Raw genomic sequence first — 9,308 nt, 5'->3', positions numbered from 1 at the left:
GCTGCTTTTAGCTATTCAGGGAGATCATCGTGTGAGTATATAGCACATAAACAAGCCAGCACCCCTCTATAGACTGTCAGGACCTCTCATTCTTTTTAATTTTTAAAACATATTTTATTTATTGGAAAGCAAAAGATGCAAGTAGAGAGAGTGAGTGTGCCAGGATCTCCAGCCACTGTGAACGAACTCCAAATGCATGGGCCATCTTGTGTATCTGGTTTTATGTGGGTCCTGGGGACTCAAACCTGCATCCTTAGGCTTTGCAGGCAAACACCGTAACTGCTAAGCCATCTTGCCAGCCCAGAGCAGATTTGATGAACTTTATTTTTGGTTGTGGCATCCACTGCTAACTTACTTACTCAGAATTACTGGACAGGTAGATGCTGAGACCTGGTTACTAATCACACATGCATCTGTCCATTCAGGCTTGCTTGCTTCAGATTTTCTTTTGGGAGAAAGTGCTACTGAGGTGAGTGGAAAGGGACAAGCTAGGATGTGGTCCCCAGTGGGCAGGGAAGGATGGAAAGGGTCTGGTTCTTGCCTTTTAAGAAGGATCCTTCATTACCCCTGCAGGTGGATCTTCAGCCCTGTATAAGAAAGTGTGGTTGGGGCTGGAGAGATGGCTTAGTGGTTAAGTGCTTGCCTGTGAAGCCTAAGAATCCCAGTTCGAGGCTCGATTCCCCAGGACCCACGTTAGCCAGATGCACAAGGGGGCGCACGCGTCTGGAGTTTGTTTGCAGTGTGGCTGGAGGCCCTAGCGTGTCCATTCTCTCTCTCTCTCTCTTCCTCTTTCTCCCTCAAATAAATTTAAAAAAATATGTATGTATATGAGCAGGACTAGGGTTACTTTCTCAGGGTAGTTGGGGGGACAAATGCTTTTCTTTCTGTGACTCAAAGGAGTTAAATGTATCACGTTGGCCAGGCACTCTCCTTCTTGCTCTCATCATTTTGTCTACTTCCCTTCTACCTGCAGGCTGCTCCCTCCTGTCTTTCCCTAGCAATGGCCAGTATTATTCTCCAGTGGTCTGATTCAGCCATCTCTCAATATGGCATGCCCAGGATAACTTTTTTTAAAATTATTTATTTGACAGAGAAAGGGGAGAGAGAGAGAGAGAAAGAGAGAGAGATAATGAGCGCACCAGGACCTCCAGCCACTGCAGATGAACTCCAGACGCGTGCGCCCCTTGTGCATCTGGCTTATGCGGGTCCTGCGGAATCGAACCTGGTCCTTTGGCTTTGCAGGCAAATGCCTTAACCATTAAGCCAAACCTCTGGCACAGGATGAAGAAGGCCATAGGACTCTCTTCCTTCGTGGTGAATACTGGCTGCACTCCCTGAGATTGGTTCTTATCCATGTCTAGAATTTAGTGGGCACTTTCTGTCCATTAGGCACTGTGCTGACGTCTAACCAGAGTCCTTTCCCATTACCCCTCTATGAAGCAAGTAAGATCGCCATTTTAGAGATGAGGAAACTGAGTCATGGAGAAGTGAGAGTTTGCTGTTACAACTCACGGCTTTCTAGAATGATATAGCTGACTCCCACTGAGGGCATGTCAAGGGCAAGTCACTCCAGACCCTGATATGGTCAATTTTCACACTGCTGGTTTGAGGTGTGAGGGGGCCGAAAGAGAAGACACTCGGGGTTACCTGTCAGCGGGGTGACGGGCGCGGGAGAGCATGCCAGGGAGCCCACGGTGCCCAGCCACGGCCTCGGCTGCGCTGTCAGCTCTGAGAACTTCTTTTGCTTTCTTACTCTGCAAAGAGCAACGGGCGGGCTATCGTGCTTCCAACAATTCTAATTGTTTTTTTTTCTTTTTAATTATGTATTTGTGAGTGGAGAGATAGAGGCACACCATGGTCTCTTGTCACTACAGACAGACTCCAAGTGCGTGCGCCACTTTGTGCATTTGGCTTCATGTGGGTACTGGGGATTCGATCTGCCACATCAGACTTTGCAAGCTAGTGCCTTTAACTGCTGAGCCATCTCGCCAGCCCCCAGGAATTCTGTTTCTTAAGTATTCTTTTAATATATTTTATTTATTTATTTGAGATAGAGAAAGAGGGAGAGAGAGAGAGAATGGGCACACCAGGGCCTCCAGCCACTGCAAATGGACTCCAGATACATGCACCACCTTGTGCATCTGGCTTATGTGAGTCCTGGGGAATTGAACAGGGATCCTTTGGCTTTGCAGACAAATGCCTTAACCACTAAGCCATCTCTCCAGCCCCTATTTTTTTTAAAAAAATTTTTTATTGATTGATTGAGAGAGAGAAAGAGAGAGAGGAAGGGAGACAGAGAGAAAGAGAGAGGAAGAAGCAGATATATAGAGAGAATGGGCACGCCAGGGCCTCCAGCCATTGCAAACAAACTGCAGATGCATGCACCACCTTGTGCCTCTGCCTTAGCGGAATTGAACCTGTGTCCTTAGGCTTCCTAATTGCTAAGCTATCTCTCCAACCCAAGAAGTCTATTTTGACTGTGGTAAGTATGCAATTATCCAAAGACAACATGTTTTAGAAAAGCTAAAAGCCAGTTTGGCCTTAGCCGCCTGCTGTTCCTTGTACACATGGCAGCGCTCCTATCCGTAAGACAAGAGGATGACTGGGGTCAACTTGGACAGCCCGGGGCACTTCGCCTGGGACTTGCTACCACGATGCTGGATCTCAGCCACAAAGGGATGGCTGGACTTCTTTATCGCCAGCCATACGGCTATTTTAAATCTCGTTTGCTTGTCCTGCAGTCAGGAATGGCTTAGAGCTCTCCTGTGCTCCTTCCGACGTGGTCCATGCGGGATAAATTTGTCTCACTTCCCAAGGCAGAAAAGCTGCTGCCTCCTAACCAGGCAGTTAAGAGAGTGGGGGGTTGGGGGTGGGGTCTGAGCTCCTAAAACAAGAGATCTGGAAGTGGAGGTCTACTGGAAGAAGGCTTCGGTGGCAGGGGTGAGGGGAAGACTGAGAAAGAAGGAAGAGACATGGCAAGTGTGAGCGTTTTCTACTCAAAAACTTTCTACCTGAACCTTGACTCCAACTGGCTGGAAAGTTCTAGAAACGTGGGAGAGCGGCACACCAAGGGTGTAACTGGGAGGTAAACATCATCTGGAAACATCAGCTGCCCCTCATTGCTTTAAAATCTTTGCTCTTTTTTTAAAAAAAATTTTTATTTATTTATTTATTTGAGAGCGACAGACACAGAGAGAAAGACAGATAGAGGGAGAGAAAGAGAATGGGCGCGCCAGGGCTTCCAGCCTCTGCAAACGAACTCCAGACGCGTGCGCCCCCTTGTGCATCTGGCTAACGTGGGACCTGGGGAACCGAGCCTCGAACCGGGGTCCTTAGGCTTCACAGGCGAGCGCTTAACCGCTAAGCCATCTCTCCAGCCCTTTTTTTTTTTTTTTTTTGAGAGAGAGAGAAATGAAGATGGTCAGCGGAGATTACATAGGTTTTAAGGATGAATAGAAGAATTCCAGTCTGGCGAAATCATGTAGATCTCCTTCCTCTAAACCACAAAACGTGGCTCTCAAGCTTGGGACAACCTTGGCACTGAGACGGTGGCTGTCTCTGACCCAGTGACAGGCCCGGGTTCGAAGCTGGCATTAACTTCCATGCCACTCAGTCTTAGTGGCAGCTAGGCCAGTGGCTCACTGTTCTGCACAGGCAACGAAATGAGAACCCCGTGGGTGCCTTCCTCATGCCCCACTGGCATAGTGGAGGCCCGCCGTAGACAGCATCCCAAAGCAGAAATCAGATGGCAAGAAACTGGGCAGTCCCAAGCAGTATTAGAGACATGCTTTGGGCCACGTGGCCTTGTCTCCGAGGCTGTATTTCATCTGTAAATGTAGATTCTGATCCTTAATCCCCTCCTTTCATCCAGGGTGGTCATGTGCACCAACTTAAATAGTAAATACCGAGATAATGAGCATGCTGCAGACTAACGACTGGTGGCTTTAAATAGCTAGGGACACGTGCCATGCCACAATGTTTCAAAAGGTCAGGAATTAAGGGAAGTTTAGCTGAGTGATCCAAGTTCAAGAACTCTCGTGGAGTGCGTCATCAGAAGGTTTAATTGGGGCTGGAGGATCTGCTCCTAAGATGGTGGGCAAGTCGATGCTGGCTTTTGTCAGGAGGCCTTAGTTCCCCATCACGCGGACCTCAACCCAGGACTGTTTCAGGGTTCTTGTGACTTACAGCCAACCATGCTCCCGGCACGCCTTCCCTATGAAGCATCAATCGATTCTGTACTGTGTGGAAGGGACTGTATACAGGAACATGAACACCAGGAGCCAAGGATCGTTAGGGACATCTGTGAGGCCACTACCTAAGCCTTACTGTGTCTGTCATCAGATTTATTGTATCTTTTGGAGATTGTTGTAAATTGGAACTATTCTTGGCTTAAGTGATGACTTTGGCTAACATGCAGGCTGTCTCCCCGCCCAGCATCTCTTTCTATCCTCTAAACTTGTGACTCCAAAAAGCTCTTTTTGAAAAAAAAAAAAATTTATTTATCTGAGACAGAGAGGAGAGAGGGAAGCAGAGAGAGAAAGAGAGAGAGAGAATGGGTGGGCCAGGGCTTCTAGCCCCTGCAAACAAACTCCAGGTGCGTGTGCCACCTTGTGCATCTGTCTTACGTGAGTCCTGGGGAATCGAACCTGCTAGATCCTTTGGCTTTGTAGACAAGGGCCTTAACCACTATGCCATCTCCCCAGCTCCAAAATGTCTTTTCTAAGGGTCCTCTGGGAGTGGACGGGAGAGTAAGGATGAGTGCAGATGCCAGCTAGGACAAGGCCAGGGAATGTGGATATTTTGAAGTGGCAGGAGAAAGGATCGGTTGAAGGACTTACAATGGCTTTGGGGCCTTAAGCCAAGTGTCATGCTCAGCCTTCACTGTTGTTGCTGGGAGGAAGCTGAAGTAAGGGCTCCGAGGCCTTTCCAGCATCAGAGACGACTGTAGCCAATAGCATCGCATTTCCACCCTCGCTGAACTGCCCTCTGCCTTGCCAACCAAAAGCAAATGCAAGCTTTGCATCCTGTGCCTTTTCCTGTCCAGTTTCTGTTAGGGGTCAGCCACGCTAGCCATGGTTGGAATAGGCGGCCAAGGCAAAGTGTGGGCCTACACCGGTCCCTCTTCCATCACAAGCAAGCTTTTGTGGAGTTCCATAAAGTTTTTTCTTTAGTGTGTGTCTGCAACTAGATCTTATAAAATAGTGTCAGGAGAAACAACTGCATTTCTATGGTTTTTTTGTTTGTTTGTTTGTTTCATGGTAGGGTCTCACTCTAGTTTTGGCTGATCTGCAATTCACTAGTCTCAGGGTGGACTTGAACTCATGGCGATCCTCCTACCTCTGCCTCCAGAGCACTGTGATTAAAGGCATGCACCACCACGCCTGGCTTGGGTATGCTTTTTTTTTTTTTTTTTTGCTTTAGAGGTAGGGTCTCACTCTAGCTCAGGCTGACCTGGAATTCACTATGTAGTCTCAGGGTGGCCTTGAACTCACGGCGATCCTTCTATCTCTGCTTCCAGAGTGCTAGGATTAAAGGCGTGCGCCACCACGCCCGGCTGGTATGTGTTCCTTAAAAAATATTTTATGTATTTATTTATTTGAGAGAGAAAGAGAGAAAGAAAGAGGCAGACAGAGATAGAATGGGTGCACCAGGGCTCTAGCCACTGCAAATGAACTCGAGATGCATCCAGGCGCGCCCATTCTCTCTATATATATGTCTGCCTCTTTCTCGCTCTATTTGTTGCTCTCAAATAAATAAATAAACAGGAACAAAAAAAAAAACCCCACAAAAAATAGAATTTTCATTCACACACGCGAACCGTAATACTAATGGATTTTTAGATGGTATTTCCACACATGGACACAGTGTGTACTGATGAAATCCAGCCTTCCTTTCCTCATCCCGTTCTTCCTCTTCCTGGTCTCTAGCAGGAAATATTCTACCTTCAGGTCAACAATTTTTAGCTTTTACATGTAAGAGAGAGTGTGTGGCTCTCATCTCTCTGTGTCTGCCTTGTTTAATTTAGCACAATCTCCTTTGCTTCCATCTCCTTTGCTGTCATCTCCTTTGCTGTTTATGGGTGAATGCCCTGTGGTTTATGTGGAGCACTTTTTCTTCTGTATTCGTCTGCTGTGGTCACTTGGGCTGAGTCCATAGCCCATCAGCGGTGTGCAGTGCTGAGAGATAAACGGGAATTCAGGTGTCTTCTTGTCATGAGCAGTTCATTTGCTGTGCACACATATAAAACTCCAGAGGTAAGCCAGGCATGATGGCATGCGCATTTAATCCTGGCACTCTGGAGGCAGAGGTAGGAGGATCGCCATGAGTTCAAGGCCATCCTGAGACTACATAGTGAATTCCAGGTTAGCCTGAGCTAGAGCGAGACCTTACTTCAAAAAAAACAAACAAAACTCAGTCAACAAACGCTGATATTCATTTCGGTTCTTAGAGCCCTATCTTCTTGTTTTATTGCTATGACTCTGTGGTATAATGTGAAATTGGGTATTGTGATCTCTCCAGCATTGCTTTTTCTATTCGGGACTGCTTTAATCTATTTTGGGTCTTTTGTGCTTCCACATGAACTTTTTTATATTTTTATTTATTTCTTTGGGAGAGAGAGAGACAGAGAGAATGAGGATGCCAGGGTCTCCAGCCACTGCATGGGAACTCCAAACGCATGTGCCAGCTTGTGCACTTGGCTTCTGTGGGTCCTAGGGAATTGAGCCTTGAACCAGGGTCCTTAGGCTTCACAGGCAAGCGCTTTACTGCGGCATCTCTCCAGCCCTGAACTATTATCTTCTCTGAAGTCCTTTCAGCCTCCTTTCCCTTTCCCCTCTTGAAGCTAGTGGTTGGTTCATTCTTCCTATGCATATTGTCTTGACAACGGGAGGCTATTGAAGGGCTTGCCTGTCCTGGCAGACGGACCTTCTCCCTGCAAAAGGAAGCTTGATTCCCAATGCAGCAGTAGCTACTTAGCATCACCTACCTGAATGAACCCATGAATGTCATCAAAGGCTTAAACTCATGGGCCCAAAGGTGGGGGGAAAAAAAATCACTGTTTCCTACAACCTAAAGGTCTAAACCACATGGTGCAGGGCCACTCTACAGATGACAGTAACTATGACAGAAAGTGACCAGTCCATTTTTACCACTGTGGCAAAGTTATCTGCATGATTTGCTTTGTGAGGGTTTGGACTCTAAATTGGTGAGCTCAGAGATGAAAACTCCACGCATAGAGATGAAAACTCCATGCATAAGTCGGTTCTGGAGGGTTGGGGCCCATGACAGACGCAACGTTTTCCAGTCAAAAATGTAATTTTAATGAGCCATCTTGGTGATGGATGGAACCACCTTGGAAATTTGTCCTTAACGTAGTGAGTGGGGGTGGCGGGGCCCTAGAGCTTGAACCTTCTGTTTTCATATTATAGGCCAAATATGCTGAGGTAAGTATACTTTTAAAAAATTAAGTGTTTTGGGCTGGAGAGGTGGCTTAGCAGTTAAGCGCTTGCCTGTGAAGCCTAAGGACCCCGGTTCGAGGCTCGGTTCCCCAGGTCCCACGTTAGCCAGATGCACAAGGGGGTGCACGCGTCTGGAGTTCGTTTGCAGAGGTTGGAAGCCCTGGTGCGCCCATTCTCTCTCTCTCCCTCTATCTGTCTTTCTCTCTGTGTCTGTCGCTCTCAAATAAATAAATAAATAAATTAAAAAAAAAATTAAGTGTTTTTATATTTTTTATTTCTTTGCAAGCAGAGGGAGAATGGGCATGCCAGGGCCTCTTGTCATTGCAAACAAACTCCAGATGCGCATACCGCTTTGTGCATCTGGCTTCGTGTGGGTACTGGTGAATTAAGCTCAGGCCATCAGAATTCGCAAGCATGCACCTTTGACCACGGGGCCATCGCTCCAGCCCCTGGATTTTTGTTTAATGGCAAGTTAAGCCCAAGGTCATGCTTTGAACCGCTGTGGTCAAATGCAGACAGACGGGCACGTTGGAAGTGACTGCTCTTAGTTTTTTCTCTAAAAGCACCTATGGTTTTCTGTCGAGTTAGTTTATGGCACCAATACCAAACTGGAGGTTAAGAGGGTGTGTGTGTGTGGGGGGGGATCTTTTGAGAAAACCTGAACTTTGGATAGGGAACAATCTATTTTCTCTATTTATTCCAAAGATACCACAACAAGATTCTCATTTCTAGGTAAACATTGCCAGAAAAAAAGTCCAGGAAAAACAAAAATGCTTTTAAATGGGCTCACACTGTCAGGTTTTAACAGATTTTACTAACCCCCACCCCCAACCCCGGAGGATTTAGTGGGGCCTCGGCTATAGGTAGAGAGTGAGAGGTCATTTCCTTGAACGCTGCCACCAAGTTTGGCTTACCTGAGAGTAAGGTGTTAGCAAGACCACTAGACTCGACTCCAGGGCTATGAACGGCCCCTCAGCGACCTCGCTGATGTTTGGGCGGGCAGTCCACCCCAGAGGCTACCATCGCCCATTATGACGTGGATTCTCATGGTGGCCAGGTTTTCAAAGGGAGAACTGGGGAACAGAGTTGTGCCAATGAGTATTTAGTCTCAGTCTATGCTCTAGAAGGGGACTTAAGATCCCCTCCGAACCCAGACTTGGATTTCAGAGGTGACCTGGAGAGGTGACATGCGTTGGCCAAGTTCCCATAACTGCCCTAAGGGATTGCTGAGTTTCCTCCATCGCCAATCAGTCTGTTTTCTTTCCTCCGTGGAGTCTGTGATAAGAGCATCCATGGCACCATGAAATAACCTTTCTATCACTCATTAGTGGTAACGCTTCTTAGGGGGAAAACGCTATTCTTGGGGTGACCTAAAGCGGTAGTCTTCAAACGTTAGCATGCACGAAGATACCTGCAGATCTTGTTGGACCAGGTTGTTGGTTGCACTTGAGTTACGGGATCAGGTTCAGAGCCTGTGAAGTGGCATTTCAACAAGGTACCAAGTGATGTGATGCTAATGTTAGCCTGGGGACTGCATACACATCCGGGCCTCACTGGTCTGAAGCAAGCCCATATTACTTCAGGCCAGTCATTCTTGACTGCTGTGTTCTGTCCACCTGGTGAGTCACATGGTTATCTCACAAGCAGGAAGAGTTACTAATCTCTTTTCTTTGAGCTGTCCCCACCCCCACACCTTTATTTATTTGAGTGAGAGAGAAGTAGGCAGGGAGAGTGAGAGGAGAGAGAATGGGTGCACCAGGGCCTCCAGCCGCTGCAAGCAAACTCCAGATGTGTGCCCCCTTGTGCATCTGGCTTACATGGGGGTCTTGGGGAATTGAACCTGGGTCGTTT

This window comes from Jaculus jaculus, chromosome 20 (genome assembly GCF_020740685.1).
Source record: "Jaculus jaculus isolate mJacJac1 chromosome 20, mJacJac1.mat.Y.cur, whole genome shotgun sequence".
Taxonomy (NCBI): domain Eukaryota; kingdom Metazoa; phylum Chordata; class Mammalia; order Rodentia; family Dipodidae; genus Jaculus; species Jaculus jaculus.
Note: the sequence above shows the minus strand (reverse complement) of the source record.